Source organism: Natator depressus, chromosome 13, assembly GCF_965152275.1.
Source record: "Natator depressus isolate rNatDep1 chromosome 13, rNatDep2.hap1, whole genome shotgun sequence".
Lineage (NCBI taxonomy): Eukaryota > Metazoa > Chordata > Testudines > Cheloniidae > Natator > Natator depressus.
The window spans coordinates 12,669,946-12,693,502 of record NC_134246.1 but is presented as its reverse complement, the minus strand read 5'-3'; the positions used below and the strand labels follow the sequence as shown (position 1 = coordinate 12,693,502).

The 23,557-nt window shown below is 43.2% G+C and overlaps 1 long non-coding RNA gene across 1 annotated transcript; it reads left to right on the top strand.

Annotated features, from left to right (window-relative positions):
- Positions 1 to 7,572: 7,572 nt before the first annotated feature.
- On the top strand, positions 7,573 to 22,466 carry LOC141997063 (uncharacterized). Its single transcript, XR_012641684.1, has 5 exons — positions 7,573 to 7,662; positions 8,157 to 8,294; positions 14,654 to 14,713; positions 17,764 to 17,854; positions 22,319 to 22,466. It is a non-coding gene; the product is annotated as an uncharacterized LOC141997063 (long non-coding RNA).
- The last annotated feature ends 1,091 nt before the right edge of the window (positions 22,467 to 23,557 follow it).

The following is a 23,557-nucleotide window of genomic DNA, read 5'->3' as shown; positions in this document are numbered from 1 at the left end:
AACTATTCATGAATTCAGCACAAATTCACCAAATAGTTTTGGTTTAAAAAAAAGGGGGGGGGGCGGAGGCTAGATTCTCTAGGAAACGTAGGTGTCAACAGCCCCGGGGTTTGGGCACTCACCTGGGATGTGGGAGACCAAGGGTCAGATCATGACTCTGGAGTAGCAACTTAAACCTAGGTCTTTCCTCTTCCAGGTGAGTGATCTAACCTGCTGACTATTGAGATTTCTGGGCTGGGGGTCTCTCAGTCTCTCCTGTTGAAGCTGTTCCATTTTGTGCTGAAATACTTAACTAGCCATTGGGCCAGAGAGAGAGAGAAAGAGAGTCCAAATGAGTCTATAGCTGGTAAATGCCCTAACTCCTCCAGTCTACTGGATCAAAAGGGGGTGGGGGCAGAGCAAATACCCACCATCACCTTCTTCCCTGTTTTTTTTTTTTTTTTTTTAGATCAAATAACGCTATGGGTTGTTTTTTTTTTAAATTAAATATAAATTTTAAATTTTTCTGTTTGTTTTTTTTTAATTCTTGTTTTTGTTTTTTGCTTTGGTTTTGTAGTTGAACCGAAAAATCAATTATTCACTCAGTCCTAGTGCTGAGCACTGTGCAGACGTAACATACTAGACAATCCCTGTTCTGAAGAGCTTAGAGCCATGGAAAGTTCCATCCCACATTGAAAGTGAAAACCTGCCAGAGATGGGCCCAAGCTTTGTGGTTCAGACCTGGATTGGGATCTGCATCTGGACTTCCCCAAAGTCTGAGGTTTGGGGGTCATTAAAGAGGTATGGTCCATCCATGAAGTTTGGATCTGCATCCACATGTCTTCAAAGTTCAGGGTGTCTAGACCTGAGGTTTTACTTCAGGCTCATCTCTAGAATTCTCCATGCCGAGTCACTTGTGTTACCTGTGCACTTCCCAATTCCATGCCAGCTGGAAGCAGGAAGCACTGCAAATCTCAAGACAAATTAATTGTTTGCAATGTAGTTGTAGCTGTGTTGGTCCCAGGATATTAGAGAGACAAGGTAGGTGAGGCAATATCTATTCATTGGACCAAATTCTGTCAGTGAAAAAGGCAAGCTTTCAAGCAACACAAGGCTCACCAACAGAAGTTGGTCTAATAAAAGATATTACCTCACACTGTCTCTCTAAGAGAAATTCAGACAGCTTGGCTAGGCAGACAGATTTCTGGTTCTTAGTGAAACCTAGTGTTCAGATCAATTGAGGAAATATGCACAAGAACAGAACTTAACTTCCCTTCCTGGTTCCGTCAGTTTCTGTAAACTTGGCCAAGTCTCTTATCATATGTGAGCCAGATTCTTAGTTGGTGTGAACTGGCATAGCTCTGTTGACTTCTGCTGATTTACATGCTGAGAATCTGGTCGCATTCTTATCTTTACCATGAGGATATTAAGTCTTCCCTTCTTCACAGGGTTGTTGTAAGAGTTAATGTTGTTGTTGTGATTATTGATTGAATGTTATTAAAGACCTAAACCCTGCTCCAAAGAGTTTATAATCTAATATTTACATTTGAAATACTTAGATGAACATTGCTATATAAATGCTTAGTATTTATTTTTATGTTCCCATTGCTAGTTAAAATGGGAAGTAACAGGGTAGTGAGTGTAGTGCTGCATATCCGTGGAATAACATAAGTGTACTTACTCGCTCTGTCTTGCACACACAGGCCCTAATGGAATAAGAATTTAGTTAGGATGCAATGAACATTATTTCAGCTGTAAATATTAATGCTGTTCATTGTGAGATACCAATAAAAAATTGTATACTGAAAATACGTTGGCGGAGGGAGGAACAGTTTGTCTGCTTAAAAAATGCCAGCAGAGATTAGCACATATACAGAGACAGAAAACAAACACAGACAAGAAAAAAACAAGGACAAACCAGAACAATTTTAGTGAGTAAGTACACACACTGCAACATGTGTCATATATCAAAGAGGCACAGATTGTAAACCTATGTCCTGGAGTTTGCGGTAAGTAGAAAGGCTGACAATAAAAGTCTGATCATCCCTCTTATTTTGTTTCACAAGCTGTCCGGGGTATTGATTGCAGAATTGAGCTCAAAGCATCAAAAGAAGTTTGAGGTCATCCTAGAACATGTTTGTAAGTTTCTCTGGTATCCAGGAGGCTGATTACACAGGGTGTTTTTCTAGGTGGGAGGTTCCCAGACTATTTGAAAGACTATGCCTTTCCTTGTTACACGTACATACTTGATACTAATCGAGTGGGAGCCCTCTTCCATCCACTGAGTGAAAATTTAGTGATCAATTCTGTCAGATTCTCAGCATCTGTTATACAGCTCAGTTCCCATTTCCATTTCCCTTATATTTTATCTTTATAGTAAGAAATAAGCCAATTAGTAACTGATGGAAACCTGAAGGAAAAGATAGAAGGACCTTCCTTAGTGGTGTAGGTAGTTTGTATCTGTTTTGACTTGTTTTCTGTGTACTGCACCTTTCTAGTCTAAGATTCTGTAGGCAGCTCATTTGAGAGGTTGTTGAATGCAGCTTGTTCTACAGGAAATACATACGCTATGCTCTTTCATGGCAACTTTTATTATTTGAGTGGTCTCTAATAGAAAATAAAGGTTGTTTTTCTGTATAGAAAACATAACCATCTTCAACACATTAGATTTACTCTTTTGTCTGCTATTATATAAAATGTAACAATAGAGAAAGATCTGAATGAAACCCAAGGTCCAAACAGCCACAAACACTGGGTTACTTTTAGGCTGGATCTGAACTTGTCACTCAGGCCTATCTCTATTTATTACTAACAAATGCTAATAATTTCCCCCTCTTTATACCTTCCATCTGAAGACCTCAAACAGCTGAAATATATTGACTAATGTATTGTCACCGCCTAGGATCGGTCCCATGTATCCTGGTCCTGGTCCTAGCCCTATTGACCAACCAACCTCTTCTGTTCAACTCTCTGATTGCAAAATTTAGCTCTGTGGTGCATTCTGGAATAGGCACCACAACCAAAGTCATGTAGCACTTTTTGTGTAATAGCAAAAGGTGTGGATTTCAGCCTATTATTTATTTTGTACATGGTACTGTAAATGTAAACAGCATAACAGAATAAGGTCCAGACCTGGATCTCAAAGAGCTTGCCATCTAAAGCAACAAGTGGTTCCATGCCAGTGTTAAACAGCACAGACCAAAGAGTGTGTTTTTTGTGGATACATTTTCATATCTATGTACACAAAATGGCATTCCCGCATATGTGTCTGCATGCACAAGAGTTACAAGTTTAGCCTACTGTTGCGAGCCAGCAAGTCGCACAAATGGGTTCAGTGGGTGCAAATGCTAACAGTAGTGCACATGGAGGCGGCCAGGCTTTTGAAATGTTGGTCAGTGTGGGGAATACAAGTGTGTGTCAAGTCCCATAGATCTATATGACTCCTTCCAAATCTCAGCTGATGGAAGTGAGGGCTTTAAGAAACTGTGGCTATGTCTATTCTGCAATCACTGGGTGTGACTGTGGCTTGAGCAGACATACCTGAGCTGAGTAGCAAAGCCGCGTCCGCATAAGCTTCAGTGCAGGTGTACAAATCCTCCTGGACTAGCCTATGCTGAAACCCAGGCTACTGCAGCTTCCCTGTTCTGGGACCTGAGCTAGCTAGATTAAACCTAACTTGGGTCTGTGAAAAAGCTGCGGTCACACCCTGGGAATGCCGCATAGATAGACCCAGAGGTAATGGAACAGAATTAACGTGGCAGACCACCTGACCCACACAGCTGGCTCTCTGCACACACATTTGTTTGGAGGTATCTGGGGAGTTCAGGAAACATGTTTCAACTCGTGCTAGAGCCTGATTAAATACTCTGTGGAAAATCTGAAACTGGGGACTGTAAAAGACTGTCTCCCCTCCACCACCTGTCTCCAGATGCCGGCCTGTCATTGCATTCATATCTGGTGACAGCACTTTTTAACGGAGCCGCCGGGCACAGGCAGAAAGTGGCAGGCATCTTTTAAGAATTTTAATTTGTACTGCTGTTAATGCAGAGTTACTCCACTGATGTCAGGTTTCAGAGTAGCAGCCGTGTTAGTCTGTATCCGCAAAAAGAAAAGGAGTACTTGGGGCACCTTAGAGACTAACCAATTTATTTGAGCATAAGCTTTCGTGAGCTACAGCTCACTTCATCAGATGCATGCAGTGTGTTAGATCACACTGGTGTAAACGAGAGTAGGATTTGACCCTGTACAAATCGCAATCCAAGGTCCGGATCCCCCAGAGCACTAGACCCCTCAGCTCCCATTGACAGCACTAGCAAAGTCAACCCGTTGCAGGCCTGGGCCTTCAAACCGTAGATGTGGCTTTGAAATAATCCAGGCTGCTCATTTTACCAGAGCAAATACAAACCTAGCATCTAGCAGGATTTTTAAATGTGGGTTACTACAGGACACTTTTGCTGTGTAGTTTTGATCATTATTTTATTACTGTCAGACCCTCATTTCACTGCTGACTTGTTGGATAATCCCTGCATGGAGGAAATGAAAGCCTTTTCTCCAACATCTGACCCTTTGTCCTATAGCTGTGTTCCCTTCCCCCATCCCCTGACCAATGTGCTTAATGAGTGAATCCAACTATGTTGTCAAGGTCCCTGAGCTTCAGGTTTCAACTCCCTGCACCTGGCTTTGAAAAGAGCTCAGATAAATACCTTCTGTAGCACTTTTTTTGTTTAAATTATCTGTTTTCTGGCATATCCCCTTCGTGCGAACACGGGCCAGTGCAAAGAAGGAAAAATTCGATGCGGCTCTTAACTGGACTGAAAAATACTAGCAAAAATTAGCCAAACAACACGGCTGCTACTCTGAAACCAAAAATATTTGTGTTTCCTGCCAAAACTGTTCAATGACAGGTTTGGGGGTTGATTTTTTTTTCCTTTTTTTTTAGTTTCACACAAAGCTCAGTCTTTTAGGATTAGCTGTCAACAGGTAGCTCTTTGTTTTCAGCCGAATTTAAGATTATTGCTGAGCTATAAAAGGGGAGAAAGGTGATACCAGAAGTCTCTGCAGCAGTAAATCCTGGATTATTCAGGGACATTTTTGTTGCTGGCAAATGCTAAGTGAGGCATATCTTGCCAACAGGAAGGTCCAACACTGGTTAGATTACTCAGAGAAACCTGCAGCATGTCTCAGGTTTAGGTGGCATCATATACTTTTAAAGAGATATTTCCTGTCAGATAAAAAAAGAAGGCGAATATCCTTTCCAACAGGGGAATAAAAATGCTCCCCTTGCTAAATTGCCCAGGCTGGAGAGCTGCCGACCAGTGGAGGAAACCCAGGAGCGGACATTGCTGTGATAAAAGCCCATGATGACAAACAATACACTGTGGTTACATCGGGATCTGTTTATCAGACATTTCTGGGCTTCTTAGATTCTCTGAGTGCAGTTTTGTCACTTCCCGTGAGATCTCCTGTTTTGGCAGGACTGTGAGGGTTGTAGGAACGGGCTCATACCTGTTCCAAGTTCCCTGTGCTGGTGCAATGTGTCTCCCTACAGTGTCAAGAAGTATAGTTGTTGTCAGTATCTTTTACATGTTCTCTCTAGGGGCAGGAAGCTTATTAGCTGTAATGATTTGCTTTTCCTTCCTCTTGATTCTTGGAGCTGAGTCTCATGCCCCACAACTACCCAACATGGATAAAAATGAGGGCTTTGATTATGCATCCTTTATCGCACTGGTTAGTACTATGCAAAAGGTCTTAATGACATAAACAGAGTTACTCAGGGTATGTCTACACTGGCAGAGTGACAGTGCCCCATGATGCATTGCTTCACATTCCAGCAACCCCTGTGCTTTTGTCCACATTTGGCGCCCTCTTTCAACGGTTTGAGCACTGCGCGCTCGGCCTCTTCGGTCTGCAGGAATGGATCCCACACTGTTGACCAATATGCTGCTCGCTCTCACTAACACGTCACGAGTGGCAGCGGAGTTATTCCTTAAACTACAAAGGCAAGAAGAGTTCAACATTGATCTCGCCACGCGTAGTAGCTATGACATGATTGCTTGTGGCATTCATGGAGGTGCTGACCACAGTGGAACGCTGCTTCTGGGCTCGGGAAACAAGCACTGAGTGGTGGGATCACATCCTCATGCACATCTGGGATGATAAGCAGTGGCTGCAGAACTTTCAGCTGAGGAAAGCCACATTCATGGGACTGTGTGATGAGCTCGCCCCCGCCCTGTGGCGTAAGGACACGAGAATGAGAGCTGCCCTGTTGTTGGAGAAGCGCATGTTGATTGCACTGTGGAAGCTGGCTACTCCAGACTACTACCGATCGGTCACTAACCAGTTTGGAGTGGAAAAGTCGATCATTGGACTCATGTTCACGGAGGTGCATAGGGCCATTAATCATATCCTGCTCTGAAAGACCGTGACTCTGGGCAATGTGCGTGACATTATGGATGGCTTTGCACAAATGGGCTTCCCTAACTGCAGTGGGGTGATAGAGGGCACATATATTCCAATTCTGGCACTAGAGCACCGAGCCACAGAGTACATTAATTGCAAGGGGTATTTCTCTATGATTCTCCAGGTGCTTGTGGATCACCGTAGGCATTTCATGGACATTAACGCAGGCTGGTCCAGAAAGGTGCATGACGCATGCATCTTTCAGAACACTGGCCTGTTCAGGAAGCTGCAAGCAGGGACTTTCTTCCCGGACCAGAAGATCACTGTAGGGGAGGTCGAAATGCCCATTGTGATCCTGGGAGACCCTGCCTACCCCTTAATGCCGTGGCTTATGAAGCCATACACGGGGCACCTTGACAGCAGCAAGAAGCAGTTCAACAACAGGCTGAGCAAGTGCAGAATGACTGAGTGTGCTTTTGGCCATTTTAAAGGCCTGCTGGCACTTTATGGGCACTATCTGGGAGGCTGGACGTGGCCGATAACAATATTCCTATGATTATAGCCATGTGCTGTATACTCCATAGTATTTGTGAAGGGAAGGGTGAAAGCTTCACTCAGGGCTGGACCACTGAGGCTCAGCACCTGGAGGCTGAATTTGAACAGTCAGAGACCGGGGGTATTAGAGGGTTGCAGCATGGGGCCATAAGGATCAGGGATGCCTTGAGGCAGCAGTTTGCAGCTGAAATCCACTAACATGTGTTGCTGTGCTGGGGAGTGCAGGGCTTGTAATGCCAGGAGGTGCTGGTGGTTGGGGCAGACGATGCACTATGAAGGTTTAAGAAAATTGCCTGTTTCTTTGCAGGGCTCTGTTTGCTTTCAATGAATGGAATAACGATGGCTTTCAAACCAAAACAATTCTTTTATTAAAAAACAACAACCGGAGGAGAGAGACAAACAAAAAACACATCAGCCCTGTGGGGGATGGGGGAAGGGAGGGTCCCAGGAGGAGGTGGGGTCCCAGGATGGTTAAATATTTTCCAGGGATCATATCCAATCTTGTCCTTTCTAATTCTGTGCTGCTGTTCAGCCGGCGTTAACAATGCGGGAGGCGGGGATCCCAAGGTCATCTCTGTGAAGCCAAAACGCAACATTTTACAGAAGCAGTATTGTTTGCAACGCACAGACCACTGATTCAGTGATTTAAAACACAGCCAGAATTCACATACCTGTCAGTAACTGTTTGACCCCAGGCAAGCACACATGAGCCACAAGACCCCCAAAATGGTGAGTAACCTCAGGGGCAGGGGAAATCAGTGTTCCAGGATCATACTATACACTGGGCACATGGCTCTTGGGGAGAGCCAGTACTTTAGGGGGTGGGGAGAGCTTATAATCATTACTGTCCTGACATTTTCCACAGGTTGTGTTCATTATGGAAGATATCTCGCTGCTGAGAGTGAGCAGAAAATCAAGGGAGGGTCTTCTCCAAGACTGCGGCTTATGCCCTGGCCCTTATGCGGCTCACCTGTGTGCAGCAATGATCTCCCCCCCCCCCCCCCCCCCCCGTGACAGCAAAGTGGTGCAGGAAAGTTACCCTTAATGGGGCAAGAAACATAGGTATCATAATTCCTATGGCTGGAGCGCAGCTGGGACTGGACAGCCTCCTCTCCCCAAATGCTGATGAGGTCCAGCAGCTCGGCATTGCTCCAAGCCGGGGATTGCCTGGTGCCCTTGCACAGAAAGCTCTACGCCTCTTATCGGGATTTTTTTTTTTACAGCTCTGCAACTGCATGGTTTCTGCGCACTAAGTGGCTTGGCAGTGTGTACACCTCGGGAGTTACAATGCAGAAAGCTGCTTCACTGCACAGAAACTTGCCAGTGTACACAAGGCCTCATGTGAGTAACTGCTATAGAAGGTTTGTAAAACTGGATCCAATACTATAAATATGGAAAACTGCACACGGTGGGGTAGCCTGGTTTTCAGAAATGGCCTGTGATTTTACTCCTGCATCTCTTCACCTGTAAATTATTATGGGTGCCTTTTATGATGTCTTAGTGTCTACTTTGTGGGCAAAGTTGGGTACTTAGCCGCCCAAGTGCTATGACATGCACCTGCAATTTATATCCAGGCACACAAATCACAGGTCAATTAGAAAACCAGGTCCATGACATGTAACTCTGATTCTGAAAAGCACTTGAGCATATGCTTGACATTAAGTATTGACCTCAGCGGGACTTAACTGTGCGCATAAGCACCCATCCTCCTGAGTCAAGTTTATAGTGAAACTCCATTTTCCCCGGTTGTTTCAAAGCTCTGCAATGTACCCAATGCAATGCTGGTTATCGTGAGCTCTGTGAATAATAAAGACTTCACTTTGTAATCATAACGTAGAATATCAATGACAGGTGCAGCCTGATGATCTGGTCCTGGCCCTTGTCCTAATGGACTATTAGCTTTGTGGGTAGATAAGAGAAAAAGTAAATGTGGCTTCCACGGGAGAAAATGCCCACACTCAGCACTCTGCACACACATCCATCAGAGAAGATAGATAATAATACTGTTTAATTTAGAAAAACAGCCACTTTTCCAGCGCAGCAGTAATCCCCTTATAATTAGGGTTTGTGGTGGAAGTGTTAAGACACTCAGTGGCTGGACAGCACTATTTATCAGGGTAAGCTGTCTGCAGTTGTGTGCAAGCTGATGATATTCAAAGAAATGCATGAGATTCTTCAGGAAGCGTGGTGCTGGTGAAAGGTAACAGAGTGACTGCTCTGGAGAAGGCAGTCTATCCACAAAACTGGACTGCAGTGGAGCAAGCTGCCCTGTATAGAGTCTTGACAATATGCCTCAGTCCTTATCTGTAGTGGTGAGAGAGGCCACGGAGACTGAATTCCTTTCTGCTGAGATTCCCTACTGGGGGACAACTTATAGTTTAGCTTTTGTGATGTGGATGCAGAGAACCAAACTGAAATTGACCAACTCATTTTACGTTGGCCTCCAAATAGACATAAACTGGGAATGACTTTGGGTAACTGGAATGGGCTTCATCTGGTGTACATAGGAGTTAACCATTCACTTCACTTCTCAACTTCTTTTCCTGTTTACGTTGAGTTGGAGGTGCCCCTAATTCTTTGCCATGACTTCCAGGTCATGGCATGGGTTTGTAGCTCTTGGTGTTTCAATGCTTTTCTCTTCAGACTTCTCTTAACGGAGTCTTTCCATTGTATCCTGGGTCTTCCATGTCCTTTCTTGTTGTCTTCTTCCTCCCATGCTTTCTCTGCTGTTTGTTCTTCTCCCATTCTTATCATAGGTCCAGCCCACTTCAAATGTGTGCTCTCCAGCCTATCACTGAAAGTCCCAAGTTCGACTTCCCCGTTATTTCTTCCATGCACAATCTGTCCACCCTCACTTGCCTGCCATTCTCCTCAGTATATTATTTTCTACTTACCTGTATCTACTTTTCCTTCCTATCCATATGGCCCATTGTTTCCAAACCATAGAGCAGGCAGAGACAAACATACAAAATATACCCTTTTCCTTTCAGTATGTTACTTAATTGCCAATCCCATGGTACTGTGGTCACCTTTTTCACTGCCACCCATGCACATTGAGTAGTTCTTTCTAGTTCTCCAGATCTCTCTCTGATAGCACTAGGCATATTTCCCAAATACACACACATTTCTTCTGATTCAGCTTCTTTCCTGGTATTTTAATCAATAGCTCTTCTATCACCTGATCTACTTGCATAACTTCAGGGTTTTTTGTGTTTACCTTCAACCATGATCTTCAGACACAGATGCCCACTTGGATACCGGCAATTCCTCTTTGCTGTCAGCCAAAAGGGCCAGACCATCAGCATCCATTAGTTTTTTCTGTGTCTCCACAGGCTTGGTTCTTCTACAAACTAACCCATAACTAGGATGAAAAGAAGTGGACTCAGCACACCACATTGTCTCAATCTCATGGTCACCTCAAAATGCCATGTGTTGTTGCCACCTTAGCTCTTGACTGTCAACACAACTCCTTTATCATCTCCATTTCCTACAGTCCCCCCTTCCATCCATCTCAATACGCCAAACACAAACTCCCATAGAATTACGTCATTTGCTTTCTCAAAATCGGTAAATATTACATAGCAGTTACACCCTCCATTTATCATCCTCATTAAAACTTTTGTCTCATCGCAAGCATTGCCCCTATGATACTCCTTTCCTTTCTGCAGCCATGTTGCTCCTCTGCTATATTTTCCTCCAGCTTGCACCTCAACCTAGCCTCCAAAACCCTCTCAAGGACTTTAAGAGGCTGACTTAACAGGATGATGCTCCTAAAAGTATTGGAGGAGTTTGAGTAATGCCACTATTGCCTCAGCTCCCATAAAGGGAAAATCCCAACCGTAATGCCCACATGGTAGAGGGTGGTAACACTGACTGACAGAAGCAAATACAAATCTGGGGGCGGAGTGTTTGCCAGTATGAGTGGTCGACCCCAAAAAGTGCCAATGGTTAACAGGGCAGCTTCCTGAGAGCAGGAAGTGGCTCTCAAATTCAGGTGGATCAACCGTGGAAGCTTTCGATGGGAACTGACATAGGAAACGGTAAAAGCCAAATGAAAACTGCTATAGGGGCAGCAAAGTGGGACAGCTCCAGTACCCTACTTAGCTCCCAAATTCTTTGAGTAGGGTGGATTTTTTGCACTTGAGCCATTTAGAACATACTACTGCATTCCTTTTGGGCAACAGCAACAAATTGGTAAAGACTTGGGAATTGTAACCTGGAATGTAGGTTTACTTACAGGTAGGTCAGGAGAGGTGGTTGAGGCAATAGCTAAAAGGAAAATCTGTATGCCAGGTCTGCAGGTGGTGTGGAGGCAAAAGTAAAATCTTGAAAGATGGATTTAAAAATTTTCAGTCTAAAGGGAAAAGAAATGAATGGGGTAGCTATCACCATGAGGCCAGAGATTGCTGAGTGTAGAAAGAAGACAAGACTGACTGATGGCTGTTGCTAGAAAGGAGGGATATGTATGATGTCAATGTATGCTCAGTAACAAGGTAGACCTATGGAAAGAAGGAAAGCTTCAGAAATGAGCAGGCAGAGTTAGTGGTTATGGTTGAGAGCAGCACCTTGTTAGTGGTCATTTAAACTAATTATATTGGTAATGGACGTGCAATAGAAGGAGTGGTGTGTAAATTTAGCTTTGGTAAAAGAAAGGTAAAGGGAGTTAACCATATCTAAAATAATTAACAGCACTGATGTGCACAACACCTAGAGTTGGACCCAAAATGCAGCATTCCCAGCACATATTATGGAGGCAGGTCTAAGCCACAGAGTTTGGATTCATAGGAGGCTTGGAGGAACTACTAGATCATCTAACCTGACCCACATCGCACATACCATAGAATTTCACCCTGCACTGGAGGGAATTAGTCTTCTCTACTCTAGCTACAGCTCACTTCATCGGATGCATCACGAAAAGCTTATGCTCAAATAAATTTGTTAGTCTCTAAGGTGCCACAAGTACTCCTTTTCTTTTTGTGGATACAGACAAACACGGCTGCGACTCTGAAACCTATCTTTTCTACTATATAAGCAAACACTATCAAGACCAATAATTTTTAATTGAGACAGAAATATAAACATCTTAATTACAATGCAACTATCTCTAAAGTTGGGGGCTAGGAGGAGGGCCTCAGTTCTGGTTTTGCCCCATCTCTAATTAGTGGTTACCATAAGCTCTAACCAGATCAAATACTCCATATGAAATTATCCTGCAAGGTACCATAGAAAATAGAAGCTTGTCATAAGAAGGGGTTGGGCAAACCTTGTGAAGTTTGAAGCTTTGTGGAACCTTGGGAAATCTCCCCTGGGTTTGCAGGTCTCACTACTCTGAGCTCACAACTCTCTCTTCTCCTGTAATTTAAAGCTTCTTTTTTGCTAAGGATGATGCAGTTTAAAAAAATGTTGTTTTAGCCAAAGGGCCAATACTAGGATCAAAGAGTCCCTGCATAGTAGGCTAGTACAAGTGACAGGGTCTGTATCTAGTTTGTCATTAGATTTTTTTTTCCTCTCCATTTTCCCCCAAAGCTTGAGCCAAATTTTTGAGCTTCTGTGTTCAGCTAGGTCCAAAATTAGGTGAAAGGATTTTGCCCATATTTAATAATCAGACAGCAGACCAAATTCATCTCTGCTTTAACTCCACTGGAATAGGTGGAGTTACAGCAAGCATGAATTTGTCCTACTATACATTTCATATCATTGGCCCTTTGATTTGCTTGTCTCTAACATGCAAAGGAGGTCTTCAAAGGTTTGTGGCTCAATATGACCTCAAGTTTAACCTTAGTTTTAATGACTGCTTGGAGGATGACAAACCACGCTCTTTGGGAGCGCTGCCTTACGGCATGAAGCGTCAAAACCACTTGGCCAAATGTTAGAGTATGGTAAGCCTGGGCAGCCCATGCAGCTGCCGTGGCAGCTGTCAGATGCATACCAGAGAAAGCCACACTCCTGGCTGAAGTTTTCAGGGTGGGGAGATGGAAGCGAAACTTCAAGCAGAAATGTTCCTTTGATGAAGATCCAAAGCCAATGGCTGGTTCCTTTCAGGCTGTGCCTGCTGTACATTAGCTTGAGGGGACAACATGGATGTTTGATGGGGAGAGGAATCCCCACAGTGATGGCACGGGAAGTCATTTATTGGTTGACCCACTGGCAGTCTATGGCAGAAGGTCAGTTCAAACAGACTGTATCCCTCCTAGAGAAAAAGGTCAGTCGTGGAATGGCAGGGACTGGATAGGACTCGGGCCTTGTAGAATCATAGCAGAGAGTTAGAATTGATGGGCCGTTTCCTTGGCTAGTATAAATCAACATAGCTCCATTGTAGCCAAGGCGGGGTGGAGCTGGGATTGAGAATCTGACCCTTAATGTTGAAAAGTGTGTTTCTTGGAGTCCAGTTATCATTCCCTGTTCCCCTCCCCCCAAAAAAGAGTTCTGTGTATGGGACTTTTTCTGAGAACCGTGATGGCCAAATGAGGCTCTAGAAAAACCCACAGAGTCTATAGCATGACTTTATTGCATGATTCTTAGAGGAAAGAAATCCTTGTCATAGTTGGTCAGGGAAATCCTTCCAGAACCATACTAGGGACAGTGTTTATGTTAAAGGACAAGTGATAGTTGTCAGGGAAGGAGATGCCTGAGGTTAGAAACTGAAAGCATGAGGGAGTCTTAGTCATATAAACAGTCCAAGATGGAACGTTCAGTTCTGGATCCAAACTCGATTGTTGGAATTTAGGCATGTGGTTCAGATCATTACAGAGCTGGTCCCAGCTGTGACACTCAGACTCAGCTTGGATCCAAAGCTACCCAATAACTGGGTGTGCACAGATCTGGGGGTTATATATGATGTGGGGATCCGATTTCGGAAAGCATTGTTTAGCTCATGCATTATATACAAGAGGACCCAATGTTATGGCAACATCACAAATCGCTCCTCTGGGGTCCACATTCAAATTCCAGTTCACTCTCAGTAGCACATATTTTATTATAGGGCTGTGAGAATGTCACCACGCATGAAGGGAAAGGCAGGAGTGAAGGTTAAAGAGGAAAGGTGAAGGTTAAATTCAGATATTTGTGGGTTTATGGAGCAGTTTGCCCTCAAATCAAAGCCAGGCATTCATGTAGACAGGAGTATAAAGGCTTAAGTGAAGCTTGCTAGGGAAGCAGAAGCTCTAAATATGCTTGCCACTTTCAATTTGCTTTTGTTCTCTTAAAGCCTTGCACTTCAGCTGTGCATAGTTTGTTATTCTGGACTACATGACACATCTAAAGACAAAGGGAAAGAAGGATATGAACCCTGAGGAAGGACAAATAAACAAACCCTAGAATTCCCTTTTGTCTATTGAAGTAGGTTCTTTCTCTTAGACTCCATTTGGGCATTGGGGAGTTTAGGAGTGGTTCAACCTCCCCAGGTTTGGAGCTTCAATTCAGATAGGCAGCCAGGAGCTCACATCCACCTCTGAAGTTTCTATCCAAATTATTCTGAACTTCAGGAGAGTGAAAATTAAGCTGGAAATTTTGCAGAAAGAGATGATGGTCTCAACATGGGCTTAACTGAATTTAAATCCCCATTCTTACACTCACTATTTCCTCAGCCTTGGGCAAATCACTTCACTGCTCTATGCCTCACTCTCCCATTGGTAAAATGAGGATAATAATACTTATCTCTCTGGTGTGATTCAAGTGCTATATCAGTGACAGTTATTAATGCTGCTTTTCTTTCTTATAGCTACTTTTCATCTGAGGACCTCAAACTGCAAGAAAGCATCGCAGCATCCCTGCAAGAAAGGTATTTATTATTAAATTCTTTTTATAGGCATTCAGACTTGGGGACAGAGGAGTTAACTGAATTGTCCAAGGTCACACTACAAATCTGTGACAGAGACAGGAGTGGAACCCAGTTCTGCTTACACCAGCGGTCATGTACTAACCCACCAGGTCATGTTGTTAGTCTGAAGATACCTGAAGTTCACAGAAATGTAGAACTTGTAGGGACAAAATAGTGACAGGCAGTTGAATAACAATTTCTTCTGTACAATTCAGACATTATGTTAAAAAACTAAACCATAGTAACATTACCTATTTGGTGGGATTCATACATGGCACTGCATTTGTACTGTTGGTGCTGTAAATGGGGAAGGAGATTTTGAAAGACAAAAATAGTATAAAATCTCAGTGGATGTTAGGTACTTAAACATCTCCACTGCAATCTACTCTTTAGTGTGGCACAATCTGGATCTGCACTTCTGCATCTACAATAAATAAATGATCTGCATATGTATCTGAGTGTTTGTCCTTTTGCCCACCAGATTTGCATGCACATTCAGGCAGGTGGAGTTGTAAGTACTCAGATTTGTGAGTGCAAATTAGGGAGGCCAACCTTTTGAAAAGGTGATCTTCCAATTCGCTGGATCTAATTGGCCACTGGTCTAAGTGGCCATAGTTCTGTTGACTTCAGTGGAGAGTTGGCCTACTTAGTCTACCAGCTTGTCCCTCAGCATCCACATCAGTGAAATTGTGCAGTATAACACCTACCTTTCGGGATTGTTGAGAGCTTTAGTTAATAAGTATTTACACTCAGATCAGTAGTTGAATCTAGATGCAAACTACTCAAAAACAATGGCAATACAACTGAATGTACAAATCCAGTAGTTCCATGTGTGATTATCTAAATAGACACACTTGTGTGCAGAACTCCCTAGTTAGCATATACAATCACTATAACTGCAGTTACAATTCTGTCTCAAAATCCAGTTACCAAGGTCTCTGCTTGTGTGTAAACAAGAGAAACAATATTGGGCCTTCTCCACTGTCAGTCACCAAAATTCTGTTCCATCCTGCTGTATATTAATGTCATGTTAGTAATTATACTGCCCTGTGGGAGGGGCAGAAGAAAGAGCTATTTGTTGATCAAGATGCTTCAGGCGTAGGAGAGGAAACAATATCAGACAACGCTACACTGTTTGAAATGACATGCCGCTCTGAACAGGCTTCGGCAGGCAGCACCCAGAGGAGGTAGAGCTTGCTGCAGTTCCAAGATCAACCATTTCCAACCAAGGGAAAATGCGTCTGGGAACAAAGGATGGAAGGGGAGAGGGAGAAACGGTCACAAACAGATTGTGAAATTTTCAGACGTACCCATTATTTGAAATGGAATTGTGATTTTCATCAGCAAATGATTCTTGGTTTTACAAACCAAATAGTCCAGTGTGTCTCAGCTGTCAGGCTGTGACCCCCCCTAGAGGGCTCGTGTGGCGCTGAAAATGTTATAAGGTAAAGCGAAGAAAATCTCACTCCCCAGGCCGTCTAACCCTTCCAGGGTATTCTCTGTTAACGTCTCGAAACACACACACACATTGTGTACGGGTATCATTGTTATCAGAGACACTTTTGACTTTGATCATAAAGGTAAGGCAGGGACTTATGAACATTTTTGACTTTGAATAAGAGATCGCCAACCGAACAAGGCTGAGAAACACTGAAATGAACAATTCGACATTTGCTGCCAGGGAATATTTGAGAATTCAAGATCAAAATTCAACTTTTCACCAGTACTTGTAGCAGCAAAGCTCAAGCACTGGAATGTTCACAGAAAATGAACAAGCTCAAATCAAAATTCAGTTTTCAATGTGGCCCAATGCCCACGACCAGTTTGCTTAGCTGTGCGCTAAACAAAAGTGCTGTGTCTCTATTTAGGTTGTAGGTAAAAAGTGAAGGCAGTATTCATGCAATGTGGGAAAATGCCTTATATCATTGCTGCTTTAGGAGCTTTTCCTGACTGGGTGCTCAAGAGGTTTGGAAGAATGCAGGGAGCTTTCTACCCTCCTTGCATGAGGCCAGCCACAAAATGATCCCTTGTGCAGAGGGGATAGGTTAACAATCAAAATCTAAGTGATTTGCAGGAATAGTGGAAATAATTGCACCATATTGGAAATAAAACTCTACAAAAGGCTGATCCCTTGCCTTAAATGAGAGGCAGGCTGCCTGAGTCTAATGCTGCCTGTTGATTTTTAAACCATGGCCCATGGCCACCCTCCTCTTTAATAAGGAGGTGCAGCCCACACAAACTACCCCTGCCAGCATAAAGTGCTCCAGTGCTCTTTGCTTTGCTCCAGACGAAGTACTGGAGGCTAGGAACTGTACTTTTAATGAGTGGCAGCTTTGTTTTAAGATGAGGATGGCTGCAATGTGCTCCATTTTATATTGGTTGTTTGATTCTGGGTCCTGCCAGTTTCCTAACTTGGGCTTTGGTTGGGTAAAGACCTGTATTTAGACCAAACCACCAACAAAAATATTGATAAATCACTTTTTTTTTCTTTTTACTTCACTCATCTCAGGGGGAAAAAGAGAGGTAGGGAAAAACTGGATCAGGTGTCCTTCATTAGCGATTGTTAAAAAGAGTAAAACCAGAGGTCTCTGCAGTCACAATGGACATTCTTTTACCACGGCAAGGAAAGCAAACATGTTTGTGACATGGCACCTCGTTATGTTCAGTGTAACCTACAGAGCAGCATGACAGTAGCCAGAAATGAACTGTGATGGATTTACAGCAAGTTTAACCAGGTGCCAGATCAGTATGAACTGAAACACACTAAAGAAAGAGTAATGTGGTTTGCCAAATTCACATATTAGCAGAGCACCTTCTGGCCTCAGTGGAGGTGTCCATCTGCATCCGCCTGTTATTTCACACCTTGGAGTTTTTAATTCACCATGGAGGGGGGAAAAAGAAGTTATCTGGAAAATAAAGAGAGAGAGAGAGAATTTATCTCAGATCTCCAGCTACCTTTTATTTACCAAACAAAAAAAGCTTCCCTGTGTGATACATTTCTTAAATTATAGGTTTACTGTTTCCTGGCATCCTAATAAAGTCGAGATGAATGATGAGAGAGTCTGCTGGGAGAATGAGTAAACATCTCCTACTGTCTGGAATGTAAGTCAACTACTGTCTTATCCTTTGTTACAGGTTGTTAAGATAAAATTACCCTATATATCACCAGCACTGTCAATAAAATTAGAAAGAGCATTCTACCTCCCAGGTGGATTTCTTATTTTGTTGGTGGGGAGTGGAAGGGTGTTATTTCTCAGCTACAAAAGAGAAAACAAGAAAAATGTATGCTGGAGTGAAAACATATGGGATTGTCAATGGCAAATTTTGGATACTCTAGACTGGGCTACTTTGAGGTGGAGCAATGCGGGGAAGTGACCAAAATCAGAGATGAGCAAAAGCAAGAAATGTAGATCAGATCTGACTCAGAATCTCACCAAAGCTTGGGTGAATGAACCCAGAGTTTCAGATTCAGCCCCTCCTTAACAAAAAACAGTCTTCAAATAAGCATCTCCTCTTCTGTTATCTTTAATGCTCGTTCAACTGAGGGGACTTGCTATGGAGCAAAGTGTGCAGCCTTCGCTCAGGCTGATGGGCATTATCTCACACAAGCATTTCCACTGAGTGTGAGAAAGGGCTGCACAATGTAACCCTAAGGAGTCCATTACATGCATCCCTTCATTCTCTGGTGTTGCACAGAAATACAGGGCCAGAATCTGCAATCCTTACACAGGGTAGTCCTTTACTACACAGACAGTCCCACTGATTGATTTCAGTGAGATGACATCTAAAGTAAAATGCTAATGAATGTGAGCAAAGGTGGCAGAATCAGATCCATAGAGAGTTGAGTTAGATCCTAGACTAGAAGATTAGGAGGTGATGGATAGAATCAGGATGGAAGAAGGTCCAATTGCTCAGAGTTCCAGTTCAGTTCAGTGCCACACTGAAGGAAAGTTGGCCAGGTCCATTTTCATTTCTGAAGCTTGTTGGGTTGCGGAAAGCAGCAGTTTGAAAAACCATAGGTAGCTAGCTACACGATCTGCTTCAATATACATAATAGCAGTTAGCCACTGCCAAATAGGATAGGTTCAGAGTTTACACACTCTTCTAGTTCCTCTGCCCATGGAAGGTATAATACTCTCTCTTTCTCTCTCTCCCAACTGAAATCAAGTTTTTTCCCTCTACAAAATGGCCTTTTATGGACAGTTTTCATGAAGGCTCAGGTCAGAGTAAATATTGTATTTGTTTTTACAGAGCTATCTGAGTGGGACTCCCTAAAGATTTTAATGACACAGCCAAATCCAAGGAGCTCCCCTTACTGTGACCCAAAAGGTGTTTGTTTCTCCTCAACTTTTCCTGTTAGGTTTACAGGCTACTAGAATATACAGAAATAAAGCAAGTGCACGAAGTGTCTGTCTTTCTTTCCCAGCCAGCTACCACCAGTGTCATTAGGGATCAAAAACCTTAGAGTCTGTGTAGTTCTGTCTCTCACACACTGGGGAACGCAAATCCCCCAAGTGAGAATCCTGCCCAGGTGGGAACTTTAGAGAAGGAGCCTCTATTTTTAAAAGGGTAAATTGTATAATGTCCTCATGCATAGAACGTTGATGAACTGAAATCTCATGATAGGGTTTAGGGTTTGTTATGACAGAGAGGAGGCAGGAGAGGCAGAGGTTGAGACACAGGGCTGGTTTCTGACATAGGCCAGGCAGGGGCAGTTTGGAGATTAGAGGTAAATTGGCCCATATGCAATGCAGATCTGGGATTGGGCATGGTCTCTAGTGGCATTGTGACAAGGGAAAGCAAGATGCAGGTGAGAGTCTGTTTTAGACAGGAAGATGAATCAGGAGGATAGCACGGATTGGAGATTGGAAATATGTCCCTTGCACCAGGATAGTGAATCACGTGAGCTGTTGTTTTTAATGGAAATTATTTGTGTGCAAGGATTTGAGTAGATTTAATGGAGGATCAAATTAACTGGTCCTGGATAATAAAGACACTCATTCTTTCAGCCCATTTCATAATTATATTAAAGGCCAGAAAATTGTCCAGATGAGCAAGGATCAGAACAATAACAATGATTGCAAATGAACTTGAACCAAAGTGAGCATAGCAAAAGAGGTAACAACAAAGAACAACAGTAAATGGATCTATAAAATTTGACTCAGTAATCAATGTAACAAACAGGAGCTCTAATAACATCCCATGTCAAAGACCTATGCATAAACATATCTTATGCAGAGTGAGAAAGGATGTAGAGATGAGGAGGGAAGAATAATATTTTATAAGAGTAGTATCTGGGGCCACAAATGGAAATTTCACCACGTTCCTTAAAACCCATGAGAGATCAGGAAAGAGGGATGGATGACACTTCTTACTGAACAGTGCCCCCTTCTGACTATCTAAAGGAACAGCATCTACCTGGGTTTGGGGGCCCACCCTTGAGGGATTCTACAGGTGTCCACCCATGATGCCAATGGAAGCAACAACAGTAAGAAGGGAGGTGAAGGAAGGTGGAGGATGGGACTCTCTGAGAATGAGCTGGGATGGTTTTTGCATGCAACAGAACAGGGGACTCTCACACTTGGTGCATATGCGTGGGATGTCAGGAGTATTTACAGTGGTGTGAAGAGTGGAAAGACAGAAAGCAGACCCTCCCTGGGGGCAGGACCTCTGATCAGCAAAGCTGCTAAGAACTGGACGGGGTTCCTCTTATGTATGACATGGTCACTCCTCCAGTGCCGTCAGCCATCTCACGGGATCTGAGAGCATTCTGTAGTAGATCAGGAAATATGGATAGCACTGATACTGTGGAAGGTCACGTAGATGCTCAGATGGCTTTTGGGTTGCGAACAGGGTTTCCCGTTGTGGCATGAGTCGTAGCGTGGCCTGCCAGGAGCCTGTTCTGGGGCCTACCTGATGGTAGTGTTCCTTCCCACACGCTGACTCACCCACCAAGACATTAGCCAGGAACATGTAGCGCGGTCCACCCTTGCTTCTAGCTGTGAAGGTGTGAGAATCAGTGGCATCCACTGAGAAATAGCTCCCCTGGCAAAACTCAGAGCCCTGCTGATCCAAGAGGTGTGGGTCAAAGTTCATCCAGCAGACTTCAGCTGAGGAGGCATGAAAGAGACACTGCTACAGCTGCTGTTTCTCCTCCTCTGGGAGTCCTCGGGACATGATTTTCTGTCTGACGTGGGGGCAAAGGAGAAACAGCCACAGCTCTAAATTCCTTTGTAGAGCTGGTTGGGAAATTTGCATCCAAACACTATGCCGCTGGAAAGCGCCAATTCAATAGCACTGGCATTTTCTCACAAAACCATCTGGAGTCAGATGAAATTTTGTTTAGAAAAAGAAATTTGGGGAAAAAAATGTTTGGAAAATGGACAGAGGTCCCATTTTGCCAGTTTCCGAATGACAAGTTTCAATGTTTTGTTTCAAAATGACTTTTGGTTTTGAAGTTTATTGGATTAAAAAATAAATTTTAAATGATCAAAAACAAAACATTTTGATTCAAAACAAATTAATGTTTTTTTATTTCATTTTGCAAACAATTTTGAATTTGAGATTTTTTTTTTCCCCAAAAAATCTCAAGACTTTTTGTAGCACAGGTGTCATAAATATAAAGGGAAGGGTAAACACCTTTAAAATCCCTCCTGGCCAGAGGAAAAACCCTTTCACCTGTAAAGGGTTAAGAAGCTAGCTGGCACCTGACCAAAATGATCAATGAGGAGACAAGATACTTTCAAAGCTGGAGGGGGGGAGAAACAAAGGCTGTGTGATGCTTTTGCCAGGAACAGAAAAGGAATAGAGTCTTAGAACTTAGTAAGTAACCTAGTTAGATATGCGTTAAATTCTGTTTTGTTTAAATGGCTGATAAAAAGCTGTGCTGAATGGAATGTATATTCCTGTTTTTGTGTCTTTTTTGTAACTTAAGGTTTTGCCTAGAGGGATTCTCTGTGTTTTGAATCTGATTACCCTGTAAGGTATTTACTATCCTGATTTTACAGAAGTGATTCTTTTACTTTTTCTTCAATTAAAATTCTTCTTTTAAGAACCTGATTGCTTTTTCATTGTTCTTAAGATCTAAGGGTTTGGGTCTGTGTTCATGGTGAGGATTTTTATCAAGCCTTCCCCAGGAAAGGGGGTGTAGGGTTTGGGAGGATTTTGGGGGGAAAGACGTTTCCAAGCGGGCTCTTTCCCTGTTATATATTTGTTAGATGCTTGGTGGTGGCAGCAATAAAGTCCAAGGGCAAAAGGTAAAATAGTTTGTACTTTGGGGAAGTTTTAACCTAAGCTGGTAAAAATAAGCTTAGGGGGTTTTCATGCAGGTCCCCATATCTGTACCCTAGAGTTCAGAGTGGGGAAGGAACCTTGACAACAGGAAATCCATTTTCAGACTATCTGTACTCCTTTAGATGGGTTTTGCGGAGGTGCTACAGGGAAGTTGAGGCCTAGACCCATAACTGCCCCTTTCCATCTTCCCCTTACTTAATGCACTGAAAGCAACATCCTAGGGTCCCAACTAGCTCCCACCAAATTGGATTAAAATTCTGCTATTCACTTCAGTTTGTGCAGGAGCCAGCTTTAATTTCCAAGGAGTTTGGACTGAGAACTCCAGCCCTTAGAGAGGAAACAAGGACCTCACCCACCAATGTGCACTAATAGCTCTGTTCTACACATAAGGATCCAAACATCACTATGCACAAGGAATCACCCACCAACACACAGTGAGTAATACTCTATGTATCTTGTGTGGGGCGGACAGAGAACTCTTTATTAATCTCAGCTTCTATTTTAACGGGAAATTTTCTAGCCCTTTTCATTACAGTAAGAACACTTATCACAACACATTTCCTAAAAAACATGGCTTCTCCATAGTGCTCCTGCCAGAACTCTGGCTGGACAAGGACAGCCTTCTGAGGCCCACAGAGCCCATGCTGGAGGGATGCCCAGGCTATGGTCTCTGATAGCACTTGTTCCCCAACATGTGTCTCAACAAAGCTTCCTCTTATCACCCAAGCATGACGCTGACGCATGAGAATGGGTCTGCCACTAGGGCACTAGCTATAGGATTCATACACCAAGTCTCTCAGTGCAGCGCGATCTACAGGCCAGGATAGTAGTAATGGAATTCACACTCCCAGCTACACCAGAGGGCCATAAAAACCAGGAGTCAAGTTCCCAATAACTGAGCACAGCATGTTTCACACCCCTGTGTCATTATGTCCAGAATCCTACCCCCGTGCTTGGATTCAGACTCTATCGGCCCAAGCCCACAGATCCTACTCCTGAAATCAGTCAGAATTTAGCTGCAAGATCAGGCTCTGAGCAGAGTTGGAGACTCATTCTATTGCCTGAGGCCAGGATTCCACTTCAGTGTATTGACACCAAGACTTCCCCTCACAGATTTTTTTGGGTCGTTGGCAATTTCAGAATGTCAGAAAAAAATTATTTTGGGTCAGACTGAAAATGCAATTTTTGGAATATCAAAAAGTAAAAAAATCATTTTGGGTTAAACTAAATGTTTTGTTTAGGAACGTTTTGGAAAAAATGTAAATTTTTGAAAATAAAATTATAGGAAATATTGCAATGAACAGGTAGGTGTTTCAAATTGAAAGATGGAAACATTGATTTTTTCAGGGGTAAAGAGTTTGACACGAACCATTTGACACAAACCATTTTGACATAAACTTGCAAAAATTTCAGCCCATAACTTTTACCCACTTCTCCTCAGGCTCCCAGGCTGGCCTCCTGCCCCACTGCTAGAAGGCCTGCTCGTTTGCTGACCTGCTGTATTTTTCCCCA